The sequence below is a fragment of the Pseudoliparis swirei genome, chromosome 20 (genome assembly GCF_029220125.1).
Source record: "Pseudoliparis swirei isolate HS2019 ecotype Mariana Trench chromosome 20, NWPU_hadal_v1, whole genome shotgun sequence".
Taxonomy (NCBI): Eukaryota; Metazoa; Chordata; class Actinopteri; order Perciformes; family Liparidae; genus Pseudoliparis; species Pseudoliparis swirei.
The window spans coordinates 23,545,932-23,561,088 of NC_079407.1; the positions used below are offsets into that span (position 1 = coordinate 23,545,932).

Consider the following 15,157-nt stretch of genomic DNA (forward strand, 5'->3'; position numbering starts at 1 on the left):
ACTTGCTTGGTTGACAAGTCATCTCAGATAAGCTTGAGTGACAGGTCGGGAGTGTTGACTGCTAGTGTGTGTAGAACTCTCTGCTAGATATCGCCGCCCTATGATTATTGTATTATACAGTATTTACTTAATCAGATTTGTACTATTTACCTGTAAAATAACAAGAATTATTCATAACAGATGCGGGCCTGATTCTTTTTTTTTGCTCCCTCCGGAGAGTTCATCTCGTATCTGGTATATATACATATATATATATATATATATGTGTGTGTGTGTATTTATATTTTTCATTTTGGTTGTTAATTTTTCCTGCCACCTTTTTTTTCTTTTCCATCTCCGCTCAAACACACCGCCTCCGTCATCTGGAGAGAATCTCGTCATTTTTTTTTTTTGTGGCGGCGGCGGCGTATATCTACGTATGCTACATTTTGAGAAAGCAGGCCCCCCCCCCCCCCTCTCTATCCCCGGGCCTCCCCGCGCTCCATTCCTCTATTTTCTTATCTACTTTCTTCTCCTACTTGCTCCTCTATGTCATTGCCAAATCTCTCCTGTCTGCTCTCCTCTCCTCTCCTCTCCTACCTCTCTCTCTATTTTCTTTTTACACACACCCTCTTCTCTCTCTATCAGTCTCTCTATTCTGTGACTGCTGTGGCTGGTCCCCCCGTGGCACACCGTGTCGTGTCCCTAATTTATTTATAATTAGTGCTCTTTGTCGGGATGCGCGGGGAATGTTAAAGTACGAGCCGACGTCGCTCTGGGTACAAATGGGCTGCTGCTGCCACCGTCCTTCCCCTCCGACACGGCCACTGGGATGGACGGGCCCGTACGTCCCAAACCCAGACGCCTCTCAAAAAAACGATAACGACTCCACGGAGAAGAAGGAGGTGCGCGGCAAAGAAATCTCTATCTCATCAAGTCTCTAACTGAGTCCTAAAACACTTATTTTGTTAGTGCAAATCATTCGGTAATGATTTCTGTAATAATTTGTGCCTGTGAGTGTTTCTGTGTGTGTGTGTGTGTGTGTGTGTGTGTGTGTCAAGGAAGGGGATGGTAGTTTTCTGCTCTAGATAACATGGACATAACATAAATATCATTAATTTTTTTACAAACATTTGCAAATGACCCGGTAGTACAGTATGTCAAATATACTTTGGTGTTTTCATTTCACTCTCTCTTTACTTAAGATTTAATTAAACATCTTCTTTTTTTTTTCTTTACAAAATGAACCAAAACACTGGCGACGGGTAGATAATGACAAGAATAAATATGAAATACATTTAAATGACACCCTTTAAACTAAAAAGGCTAGAGAAAAAAATTCGGAAAAATTCACCTTCATTAAAGATAATAGTAATAAAAAAAAGAAAGATATTTTTCGCCTGCTTAAAAAAAAAGAAAGGATCCTTTTTCCGACACAAAAGGGGTTTGGTAATAATAAGCAGAGTTTACAGCGTGACTGACACCTGCTGAGAGACAGAAACACGCTGTCAGGGCGCTCACCTGTGCGATGCCGGGATGCAAAACAGAATAACAAGATGGGACAACATGTAATCTGAAAGTGTAATTTATTAAACATCCTGTTGAATTTTAATGGTCGTCACTTGTTGAGTTGTTTTGAGCGGTTTGGGCTGCAGAGAGAGGGGAAAAAAAGCTTTTTTTTTATCACACTACATTAATGTCAACGCTGTTTTTCCACGTAACGTACATGACCGGGAATGACGGCGCTGACAGGACTCGCTGAGTGTGTGTGTGTGTGTGTGTGTGTGTGTGTGTGATCAGCCAGGAAGAGCTTTTGTCCTTGAGCTGAGAGGGCACCTGGCTCCTCTTCCCTTACTTTGTGATCTCTCCTTTCCCCCCTTTCTCTCTCTCGTGCCGCTCTATCCCTATACTCTATCTGTCACTTCCTCTCTTCCCTGGGCTCCGATCCCTTCATCCCCCCATCTCGCGCTCTCCCTCTCCTCCGCCCAAGGCGATGCCGTCCTGCAGGCTTTGATCAAGGGGGCCGGGGAGGAGAGAGAGGAAGTGGGTCAGAAAGTTGTGCTGGAGACTGCAGGAGAACAAGGCTGGAATATCGAGTAGGTGAGGCATGGGAGAGAGGGAGAGAGAGAGAGGGAGAGATGGGGCAATGTAGTGAGAAAGTGATAGAGAAAGGGGGAGATAGTGGGGGAGGGAAGGAGTAAAGAGGAGAGGTGGGGGTGAAACGGGGCTACCGTGAGAGGTAGAGGGAAGGGGGGGGGGGGGGGCGCCTGAACTAAAGGAGCAGAAGGAGATAAAAAGAAAATGAAGAGAGCAACAGGAGGAGATAGAGGAGAAGGACGTGGGAAAGGAGAGAGGTGTCTTCATTTACGGGGAGCGGAGAAAAAGACAAACACATTCGTCTTGAACGAGACGCAAACAGCAGGTTGGAGGATAAGGTTCAACTAATCTACACACAGCAGATAGTCAGCTGCTCAGGGTGTGTGTGTGTGTGTGTGTGAGAGAGAGTGTGAATCTGCGTGTGTGTGTGAGAGAGAGAGTGTGAATCTGTGCGTGTGTGAGAGAGAGAGAGTGTGAATCTGCGTGTGTGAGAGAGAGAGAGAGAGTGTGTGAATCTGTGTGTTTGTGTGTGAGAGAGAGAGTGTGAATCTGTGTGTGTGTGAGAGAGAGTGTGAATCTGTGTGTGTGAGTGTGTGTGAGAGAAAGAGTGAGTGTGTGCGTGAGAGAGAGAGTGTGAATCTGTTTGTGTGTGCGAGTGTGTATGTGTGAGAGAGAGAGAGTGTGTGAATCTGTGTGTGTGTGTGAGAGAGAGTGTGTGTGAGAGAGAGAGAGAGTGTGTGAATCTGTGTGTGTGTGAGAGAGAGTGTGAATCTGTGTGTGTGCGTGCGTGTGGAGAGAGAGTGTGTGAATCTGTGTGTGTGAGTGTATGTGTGAGAGAAAGAGTGAGTGTGTGTGCGTGAGAGAGAGTGTGTGAATGTGTTTGTGTGTGTGTGCGAGTGTGTATGTGTGTGAGAGAGAGTGTGTGTGTGTGTATGTGTGAGAGAGAGAGAGTGTGTGAATCTGTGTGTGTGAGAGAGAGAGAGTGTGTGAATCTGTGTGTGTGTGTGTCTGTGTGAGAGAGAGAGAGTGTGAATGTGTGTGCGTGTGTGTGTATGCGAGTGTGTATGTGTGAGAGAGAGAGAGAAAGTGTGCGTGTGTGTGTGTCTGTGTGCATGTGTGTGTGTGCGTGTGTGTGTGTGTGTCTGTGTGTGTGTGTGTGTCTGTGTGTCTGTGTGTGTGTGTGTGTGTGTGTGTGTGTCTGTGTGTGCGTGTGTGTGTCTGTGTGCATGTGTGTGTGTGTGTGTGTGTGTGTGTGTGTCTGTGTGTGTGTGTGTGTGCGTGTGTGCTGGCAGTGTAGCTCTCGACTGGCTCTTTTGTTTTTTGTGGGTTTTTTTAAAGATCATTAAGATGCATGGTTTATTAATATTCAGATCAAACCATTAATATTCGCCGAGTGTGTCTGCTCTTCTTGTGTCGTCAGCTCACCTGGGACTGGGGAGGGTAGGGGGGGGGTGGATGGAGGAGTGAGGTGTGGAGGGGATGGAGGAGTGAGGTGTGGAGGGGCATGGAGGAGTGAGGTGTGGAGGGGGGGGTATGGAGGAGTGATTTTGGTTCTGGAGTAATTGGGCCAATGGGAGGCCAACTATAAACACACACACACACACACACACATATTAAACAATACAGAACCACACATGTTCACGTGCACTTTTTTAAGTACACATCTGTACATATTCATATGCACACAGTCACACAAATATACATTTGTTATGTATTGTGATTCTACCCATGCAAATGGTAATGAACACACACTAATTGCACACACACACACACACCTACACCTACACACACACAACCTTCATATATTCACATTTTGTGCTGCAGCTAATGATGTTTTCATTAAAGGTTAATTCGTCAAGTACTTTCTCAATTCATCGTACCCTTTGGTCTAATAAATAAATAAAAATAAATAATACATCATATGTTATCAGACACATATACTATGTATAGACACACACACACACACACACTATATGTCTTTAAAGATAAACTCAATGTTTCAGCCATTAGTTCATTGTTGCATTGTACATACACTTCAGTGCTTCTTGTATGCACACACGCACACACACACACACACACACAGCGCTCTGCAGTCAGCCACAGATACACTCAGGCATGCACAAAAGCGGACAGCAAATTAAAGTGGTAATTACTTTTAAGCCCAGAAAGGTGAAGGATGGCGCGGCACGGAGCGCCGGGTCACCGTTGAGTAGAGCGCGGCGGAGCGGGCGGACGATATGCATCGCCATGAAATATGGAGGAGCGTACTCAACAAAAAGGGCGAAATAGCTTCTTAATGGCCACATGCCCTCAAAGAATTATTGTGTGATAGATTTGGAGTATTATCTCCTCTATGGCAGTTATCTTTAAACACCCTTTTTCTTCACACTTGTCATTCATGCGAGCGGCCGCGAGGCGAAGGTGGAGACAATGTTGTGTAATACGTGCAACATTGAAAACAAATTGTGTTTAATGTTGCGGGGATCATATCTGTGCCAGCGGTAGATTAGCATCAAGGTTACATAACCCTCTGATTTAAGCATATCTCACAAGTCACGCGAAAACATTATTTACGCCGGCTCGTTACACAACACGCTGTGTGTCTTTTTAATATTACGGACCTCCCAAAAACTATTAAAAATGGTCAAACGTTCCCTTGAAGTTGCCTCTTACAACCGTAATTTTTGTATTTGTTTAGTAATATAAACACAAAAACAATGTCAGACATAAACATATATATACACACATATACATACACATACACCCATACACACACACACATACACACATATATACAATATATATACACATACACCCATACATACACACACACACATCCATATATATACACATACTCCCATACACACACACATCCATATATATATATATATACACATACACCCATACACACACACACATACATACATACATATATATATACATATACACACATACAACCATACATATACACACACACATACATACATATATATATATATACACATACACCCATACACACACACACACATACATACATATATATATACATATACACACGCATACATACACACGCATATATACACACACACATACCCCCCCCAAAAAACAACAATAAAAAACAATAAAAAGACAACAACAACAAAAAGCAACCCGGCACCCCCTTAATTATCTTGTCCTTGTAGGTGTGTCTTCACCACCCTGCAGCTATATTTGCATTTCCCTCAAAACCCAAATCTGACCCCTCCGTATTTGACCCCTCCTCTAATTTGAAGTTGCCTCTGTTAAAATACCCCAATTACTAATAGCAATATCTTAATTATTCAAGAGTCAGAGTAATATTGGGGGAACTTTGACACCTTGATGATGGCGGTCAGAACATCGTCGCATTTTATAGAACATCGACTTCTGAATATGATCCAAAGGAACAGGATCAAAAAGAGAATTACTATCTCTCTCAATAACGATAAAAGCTGTGTTTACATCATTATGTAATAAGTATTTCAACACAACCACTTCATTTTCGTTCACTGAGTGTGCTGGTTTTCAATATCAATGTTCAAATATTGACATGTATCTATCTTTACATTTCTATCTTGCCAGCTCTTGTTAAATTAATGTATCATTAAAACATTTTCTGTGTGTTAATTTTACTTTTTTGACCTGATAACATACATTTAGGAAAAGGAAGGCAGAGTTAAAGCTAAACCGCCTGATGGTTTTACACATGAGGAACAAACAGCTGTTTTTAATATGAACGATGAACATTTACGCTCAATTTCCGTTAATTCTCTTAAGCTCAATAACATTCTTTGCGTACTTTCAGAATAATAAACATTATCTGTTGATGTTACCACTTAGAAGTACTTCACTTCTGTATTATCCATCTCATGCTACTTCATACTTCTATTCCACAACATTTAAAATTGTTATATTGTAGTTTTTGTTCTATTACACAATTATAGTTACTTTGCACATTAAGATTTTACATAGAAAACGTGAACATCTCCTTAAATATAATGCATGAACTATAATTAATACCCAACAGTATATTTAGTTGAAATTAGCTTCTTACATTTACATTCTTTCTTTTTCAACTTCAATTAATTAATAATAGTTTAAAGGATGAGCATAGTATTGGAATTTGTGGACTTTATGGAGGATTTGTACTCTTATCAACCCTCATTTCAATTACATTTCTTAATATATATATATATATATACATATATATATATATATATATATGTATTGGTTCATTCTCCAGCCTAAGGTTGTTTTTGTTACTTCTAGGAGCGCCCTGATTTGCGAAGGTAACACCTGTAATACTGCTCCTCGAGCCAAGCCTCCGGTATTAAACTATGCCTGTGAGGGCTCATACACACACACACACACACACTCAAGATACAGTCAGATATTCCCTGCAAAGTCTCCTTCAAGGACGCCTGGGGAAGACTTGGAGGACAAAATCACACACTCCCTCTCCCAGTGTCTCAGACGCGCTGCACTTCTAATGCAGACAGAAAGCCTCCTCCAAAGAGACTACATGCACACACAAACTCTGCCGCGCACACACACACACACTCACTCACACACTCACACACTCACACTTAAACACACAGATTCCCCCGAAGGCCCTTCCACCTTCTCATCCATATGAGAAAAGAAGGACCATTTCTGTCTGTATTGTTCCTCTCATTGTTGTGGTCTCTCCTGCTCTCAGCTGTTTCAAGTGTGTGTGTGTGTGTGTGTGTGTGTGTGTAGGGGGGGCTCACTGGGACTCTTTGACGACCTCATTCACTCCCTTCTTCTCCCCCTCGGCCACGGCACAGCCGACATGCCCAACAATGAGACGGGAGGGTGGGAGTCGGACACCCCAAAAAAAACACACAAAAAAGTAACCCTCTGAATGCGTCTTCATTTGCCTGAACTTTTCACACGTCTTCTTCCCTTTTGTCGCCACCGTGCAGCGAGCCGCTCGGCCAGTTTCCGCCGGCAAGACAGCCAAAACCAAAGCATCCCCCCCCCCCTCCCTCTGTCACCCCTCTCCCCCTCCTTTCCACCGTGTTAAACCCATTTTTAGCTTGACATAATCTGAAATGGTGCTTAAGTGAATTTATGTCCACCTCAGTGCATTAACTTCTGCTATTTCCTCCTTTATGTTGCTGTTTTCTTCTCTTTTTTTTTTTTTGTCGTGGGTGCGGCGACTGGAGGGAGCAAGAGAGGGGAGGGAGGGAGAGAGAGAGAGAGAGAGGGAGAGAGAGAGAGAGAGAGAGAGATTTGAAACTCAGACCACGGAGTAGACAGCCTATCAGTATTCAGCAGAGAAAGTGAGTGATGGAGGGAGAGAGAGAGACGGAGAGAGAGAGAGAGAGAGAAAGAGAGAGAGAGAAAGGAGGAGGGGGTGATGTATCAATATTCTGAGTAGTGTTTGAGGGCAAGGGGAACGAACAGAGGAGAGGAGGGAGGGAGGGAGGTAGATTGGTGGGAGAGAGAGTACTTGAGTGAGTCTCTGAGTGTGATTATTTGTTCATGTATACGCTCTGTGTGTGTGTGTGTGTGTGTGGTTGTGGGTCTGAGCACATGTTGCCTATAGGCTGTACATGCAGTCGGTGGTGGTGATGTAACTAAATACATTTACTCAAGCGCTGTACTGTAGTACACTTTTGTATACTTGAGTATTTCCACAGTGTGATGTTAAATATGTTCATTTGTGTAATAGACATGTAATAAGCGTGTAATAAGGGCGGCACCCTGAAGAGGTAGCCTTCGACAGACTTCTCTCATTATCAAATGTTTTCCCCAAATTATCCAAAGCACACAAAAGTGTTAAAAGCATTTCCTCACTCATAAAAGACAAAGTGGACTAAAATAATAATAACCGTATAATTCTCCATTGTTTACAGCCACGTTTACTAGCTTGCGGTCTTCTTCTGTTCCGCCGTATCGCTGCACACCTCGACACATACACCTGGAGATAGCGTGAAACCTTCGGCAGGAGTACCGTGTCCTCCTCATGTGCACGAACGACACAAACAAAATGAAAAAAAGCTCCGTACAGAGCAGGTTTTAGTCGTAACGGTACATTCATGAAGCGATTAAAAGCCGACCGGTGGTTGCCGGTTATGGATCCGGTCGGTCCAGAAATGTTGACGTTCTGAGTGGGAAGCAGCCGCTGGATGTCCGCTGTCTCTACGTTTCTATTTTCAACGGCAATCAGGCCGATAAATGAAGTAATGGTTCTTTTTTTCACATTTTTTTTGCCTCAGAAGCTAAATTCAAAAGCAATGTGACGTTGTGATAGATTATGGACGGATGGGTCGATGACGATGACAGTCACAACGTGTTTCTTACAGGTAGCCAACATTGTTTTTTTCCCCTTCAATCTTTCTATTCATTAGATTTGAACCAAGTAGATTCATCTCACCGATCCTTAACAATAAGGTGGCAGCATTGTTTGAATGGGAGAACTGTGATTTACATCTTTTATGGATCAATGACTTTAACCTTGAACACATCTTAACAGTTTTAGGTTGACTGACTAGCAATATCAGACTCATCATGAGGGCATCAGATATATATATATATATATATATATATATATATATATATACGAGTTGTCTTGGAGGAGAAAAGGACAAATGTTGTTTTTCTATATTTCATTTGCAGGACTTGTTGGAGAAAAAGTCCCAAAATGTCAAACTTCTATGATTTAAAACTTGTTGTTGGTTGGCGTAAATCTCAAGGAATTAATGTAAGTCAACACGATGCCCTCCTTTGTGACAAACACGTTGTGTGTGTGTGGGTGCGTGCGTGTGTGTGTGTGTGTGTGTGTGTGCGTGTGCGGGACAGGAGTCACAGTTTACAATACGCATGTGGATGTGATGGAATCTCCCACTTGTTCCAGTCATCCCTTCTTTCCCCTTCTCTCTCTGTCTCTCTCCCCGTCTCTCTCTCTCTCTCATTCTCTCTCTCTCTCTTACTCTGACTGCTAATCAGCATTTGAAAGGCAGCTTTGACAGTGAGAAAGAAAGTGAGGGGGGCACACAGGGAGGGTGGGGGTAAACGAAAGCATGAGACACAGCGAGTGAGGGAGCGAGAGCCAGAGAGAGAGAGAGACTTAGGAGAGGGGCTGTACAAGCATGCCTTTTATATTTACTAGTGACTGAGAGAGAGAGAGAGAGAGCAGCTGAAGGCAGAGACAACTGGTCTGCACGGCTTTCCCGAGAGGAAATGAAAAGAAAGAAGCTCAGCGAGGAGAGTGAATGAGTGAGAGCGGGGCGAGAGGAAAGGGTGGGAGGGAGGGAGGGAGGGAGGGAGCATGCCGGCTGGAGAGAGGGAGAGGGAAGAGAGAGAGAGAGAGAGAGAGCGAAAAAGAGATTCTCACACTGGCTGTGTCCTAATCCGAGTCCATCTCCAAGAAGCAGCGGAGCAGAGTGTTGGTGAAGTGAGTCTGAGAGCCAAGGAGAGCTGCATCAGCTAGCTCCATTTACACACACACACACACACACACACACACACACACACACACACACACACACACACACACACACACTTGCTCTCCATCGCTCAGACACTTTAGCACCGGGAGTCCACGATGTGTCCGGCTGCACGGCTTTGGTGAAAGTGAGGGGGACCGACGCTGCCCCCCCCACCCCCCCACCCAGCAGCATCCCCCCCCCCCCCCCTCTGGCTCACACACACAGTGTTTGTTTGCTGTGTTTTAAGCTCGAGGTGCCGGTGGTGGAGGTGGTGTGGTGGGGGGCCACCGCCAGGGCAGGGCAGGGGCTCCGGAGAGGAGGAGGAGGAGGAGGAGGAAGAGGAGGAGGAGGAGGATAGGGAGAAGGAGAAGAAAAAGAAGAGGAAGAGGAGGAGGGAGACAAAGTGGATCGGATCAACCGCAGCAGACTGAACACAGGAAATGCCCGTCAGGTGAGTGGATAATGGATCTAACAACTTACACACACACACACACACACACACACACATGCAGCAGTGTACGCACACTTTCTCGCTCTCTCACTTGACGCTTCTCACACACGCCGGACACTCGCATACGAACGCACGGTTACAAAGTTGTTACCTTTTCATCTCGTTTTTTGCTGTTTTGCTGGTTTTATCCTTTAAAAAATCTGGATGAAGATGAAATCTGCTGTTTGTCTATGTCGGCACGTACGGAGCTGCGATAACTTTTTGCTTGAGTTTTATTTAGGACAGTATGGAAATAATATGCAATTCATCACATATTTAAGTACATTTGCACGTTAGAAATAAGTAGAAAGTTGAAGTGATTAAAGAAATTATGGGAATGGGAGAAAAAAAAGACTTTTGTTTTTAAATGGACCTTTCCTCTACTCTTCCATCACTTTGTGAGAGCATGCTTCAATATACATTTGATTATAATATATCTATAAACATATCGATGTATCATATGTTATGAATTATTATAGATGTCTCATTTCATTTATATAATTCAAACTAAACCTTTGCTCTTCCTTGAAAGCTTTCACACGAAGTTCTTGAAAAAAAATAATTCTGAGGATTCTATTTATTTCCCGCAATAATAATAATAACGGCTCAGCACTGTCTGATGGATTGTGTGTGTGCATGTGTGTGTGTGTGTGAGTGTGTGCGGTGGAGTTTTGAGATGAAGAGAGAGCGTCTGCGTGTCCGTCTGCACCTGCAGAGGCAGAAGCGGTCACAGCTTACCGGCTCCATACGGTGCCTTCAGGGTGTTTGCAGCAGGTGGTCCAAATTGGCAGAGCGAGTGTGACAAACGCACAGTGTTCCCCGCCGCTGTAAAGTAAACAACAACATCAAAAACCACCACACGGTGCTTTCAGGTGTCAGGCTTCTTCTTTTTTTTCTCTCTCTCTCCTTCTCCGAATTTGTCGCGATTGTGGTCGTAAAAGAGGTTCGTCGCGGAAAATAAAAGTCGCCGTAGTTATCTCGCAAAAAGGAATTCACGAGTGTGTGCAGATTTTTTTTTTTTAACGGTATTTTTGTTGTTGTTGTGATTTCCTTTTGACGGTCTCTATTTGCCCGCGGGATGCTGTGGATGTAGATATGTGTGTTTCACACCACCCGAATCTTTCTCTAAAATCTGTGCTATAAATTCTGCTGTGTTTCGGATACCGGCGGCACACACACACACACATACACACACACACACACACACACACACATGCTGAGATAGCTGGCGCTTCAGATCAATTCAAACCAAATAAACTACCCCCGGTACAGAGTCGCTCTTCCAGGTGTCAACGAGTGTCTATTAGTGAAAAAAGGTGACTTCGTAGTTTTTTTGCACTCAAGCAGTTTTTTAAATAACTTGCAAGACATTAAAGTTCTACATCACTTCTTTACCTCATAAAGATCAGATACAGCTGCAACACACTGACCCGAGGACGAGGTCTCGCCGCGTCATCACACGTCCGTGGCACCCTTCATACCCGCTGACCCTCTAAGCCCCTCCATCCGTCCCAGTTCTCGCATGTAGAGGTCGCTTTGGTCGTGACCCCCGTTTTTTAAGGCCTTTTTATTTTTTATTCGACCCACATGTTTCCCCTTTTTGGCTTTTGGGTTCAAGGCCGGCGTGCGACTGCGGGACCGACCCCCCCCCCCCCCCCCCCCCCGACTTTGGACTGCTTTGTGAAAGCAAGAATGTCGTCGTGAGTCGAGAAAGAATTCACGGTAATAATCCGTATTCTGAGCAGATACTTTATTTTTTCCTCTTTTTTCCCCCGCTGCCGGCCATCAAAGATGAGCGCCGACGTACGTTTGTGATTGTGCCGTGAGCTCAACATCTGGTTCTCAGTTTCAGTTTTTTTTTTATTTCCTGAATTCATTTTGCATAAACAGGGATCGCGTTCATATTAGTAATACATAAACGTATCTGGGTTGGCACGCGGTCACTTCCCGTGACTCATTGACGAGTTCTCAGGTAGACAGAAACCTTACCTCTACCCTCCCTTCCTCTTGATGTGTGTGTCTCTCTCCGGCGCTCTCTGACACACACACACACACTAAGGTGGTCAGTGTCTGTTGACAGACAGCCGCTCACACACGTCTCGCTGGCGTGCGTGTGTGTGGTGTGTGTGTGTGTGTGTGAGGAGCGTTGACAGACAGTGTGTGGGTCTGTGACAGAGGGTGTCAGCGCCGTGTCAGGGAGATGTGTTTAGTGTCACACTCTGCTGACCCGATCTCTGGTCGGACTGTCCACTCCGGCCCCGCTGTGGCTCCTTACATAACCCCCCGCTGTCATTCACACGTCGGCCTGAAGGGATCCACCAGCGCACACACACACACACACACGCACACGCACACGCACACAAATCAGACCAGGTGAAGAAGTCTCACGTTTTTCTTCTTCTTCTCCAATCGTTCTTTAATTCTAACCGTGACTTGAGGACGTTTTTATAAACGGACATCTGCATTTGGAATAATTCAGACGACGCGCGGAGCCCCGAGCGGCGCGTGGGAACATCGGCGTGCCGCAACGAGACACCTACACAACTTGTGCAACTCTTTATCCGCCGTTGATCTCTTCTGACATTTGCACCGCGCTAATTGATGTGTCCGCATTAGCATGTGAACATCTCTGAGCTGCTATTCAGTACAAACACTGGTGTGTGTGTGTGTGTGTGTGTGTGTGTGTTGGTGTGTGACCCTGTGTGCTGTTCTTTGGCCTGTGGAGGTCAGTGCTGATGTGGTCGGTGCCTGCGGGAGTGGATTTACCATCCTCTGCCTTATAAAACCTGCATCCACTTAGCTCACTCTTCCAGAGAGAGAGAGAAGTTTCTGTTATACCTTTTTCTCTTTGTTCATCAGTAACTTTTTGGGGGGGAAACACTGTATATATTTGATTAGTATCCTCCATACTGTACATGTGAGGACATCAGCATTATGCCTTTTATCTTTGACTTCCCCTGTAAGTCACGCTTTAATCCCTTTAGCCCCGCCTTACACACAGGTCGGGATATTTAAACCCAGAATAGATTGCAGCTATTATTTTGACCCTGGATTTTGTTCTTGCTTTTAAGCAGCTATCATAAGGTTCATGGATGGTTAACTTCATGATGGACTGAACATTTTTACTTTATCCATTTAATGCTATTGAGATGCTCAAAGTGAACTTATTTGAGATGTTCGGCACTATATTTTGTATTTAGACGTTTTAGTTGCTCTGCTGAACCATTTAAAATGTTTCTCCTGTCACTAAAAGGGGAAACTAACCCCAGAATGCACTGTGCTACTACATCTGATTCAGGGTTATGCATTTATGATTGAAGTTTTTGTATATACATGTCTATTTCACCCAGATTATTTGGTAAATAGACCGTGCTACTATTTAAGCTCTAAAGAAGACACATTGTGGCAGTTTATTGAGTAAAGTCTGCATCCTTCTTCAAGTTATCACCCTTGTTGTGCTGCTTAAATCATGTTCATTACTTTTAATATTGAGCGAGGAATGACATCCAGTGTATTTGAGAAGAAGAAAAAAAATCACCAGAGCAATATTGAGAGATGAAGTGGCTCTTCTGGAAGATATCGTAAATATATGGCATTCTGCACGCCGATATTTTCAAACTTCATATTTTATACATGGCAGGTGAAGCGAGAGTATTTCTCCGTGTGTACTCGTGCTGCGGTAGATGGTAATTATGACAGGCATGGATTGGATTCTGCGTCGCTCTACGCCCGCGAGGAGTGGACATCAAAGCCACGCTCACCAAAGCCCTCTGTAATAGAAGAGGAGGCGGAGAAAGATATTGATTACCACGGGTGAACATTAGCAAATCTCTTTCTCCCTCCTTTTTTTTCATCTATGTCTTCATCCGTCCATCATTTCTCTCCCTCTCTCTCTCTTTTGTCATCTGATTTGCCTCGCTCCGCATCAACTTATGCTCTCTCCCTCCCCCCATACGCCCTCCATCCACCCCTCTCCCCCTCCCTCTAATCATTTATTTATCGCTGATCTCTTTATTCTTGATTTTTTTCTCCAGTTTAGGGACTGTCCACACACACACACACACACATTGTGACCGGTCTCCCTCACACAGGGTGTTATCGCCATTCCTTTACACCCCTTTTGCGTACCCTCCTCTTCCTCCTCATCACCGCGCGGATACTTTGGGGGCGGGTGGGGTCACTCTGGTCCAATCTACCGCTGTATTGATTCCATTAGATAATTAATGACCCAGGCAGGGGCCAGAGAGGAGCAAAGAGGGGGTTCGGAGAGATGAGGGGGTGGGGGGGCGATAGGAGAGGCGAGGGGGGGGGGGCAAGGCCCTTGAGAGTTGGAGAGAACCTTGGGTTGGGAATGATCCAGAGTTGCCAAGGTCAACCACAGCCGGCGATACAGAAGCAGAATGCCGAGCGAGTCCGAATATGGAATACTGATAGATAGAGAGGTGTGTGTGTGTGTGTGTGGGGAGTGGTGGTGGTGGGGGAGAAGGTGGGGGTGGTGGGGGGGGGGGGGATCTTCATGTCCAGCAGCTGTCGATTGATCAGCAGGCTGAAGAGAAAAAAAATTGTACATTAAAAAAGTCTTTTGACTTCCAAATCCTGAGGTCCAACCGGGGCCGTAATGCATGATAAGTAGTTTTCCGCCCTCCAACCAGAATACCAAACTTCATCTCCCCGGCCTCTTCCAGACACTCATTTACAACTACTCAACAACATGAAAGGCCGGATAGAAAACGAGCTGCATCCAATATTCTATTCATGTTATTTCCAACCGTGTTTTTTCGACATCTCCCACGTTATCGAACGTTCTCCGTTTGATCAAATATTATTCGCGGCACTATCTTACATCGCAGTTTGTGTGTGCGCTCAACTTTTACCTGTTAGATAGAGGGAAGACGGGCGGCGGATGGAGGAAGAGAAGAGAGCCGTCTGAAAAGTGTTATCACTATGATTTCTGTTTACCTGAACGATGCCTGCGATACACAGTTTTGAGTTGGAAAATTATGGCAGATTTTTTTTTTTCCCGTATTCTTTTTTCACGCCAGAACCAAACCAGGGTCCCGGTTCACAACGCTTAAAGGCGCCGCTTGAAGGCGCAATGCAAATTGTTGACAAGGTC

General features: G+C 44.6%; 1 protein-coding gene across 3 annotated transcripts in view; it reads left to right on the forward strand.

The window, feature by feature from the left end:
• Positions 1–15,157, forward strand: part of npas1 (neuronal PAS domain protein 1) — a 63,325-nt gene that overhangs the window by 12,462 nt on the left and 35,706 nt on the right. Inside the window, exon 1 of one of the 3 annotated variants that reach the window (XM_056441922.1) lies at positions 9,922–10,002. The exons of the other annotated variants lie outside the window; for them this stretch is intronic. The gene's annotated coding sequence lies outside the window, so the exon portion shown is untranslated. Of the gene's footprint in view, positions 1–9,921; positions 10,003–15,157 lie in introns of those variants that run through there. 3 annotated transcript variants of the gene reach the window in all.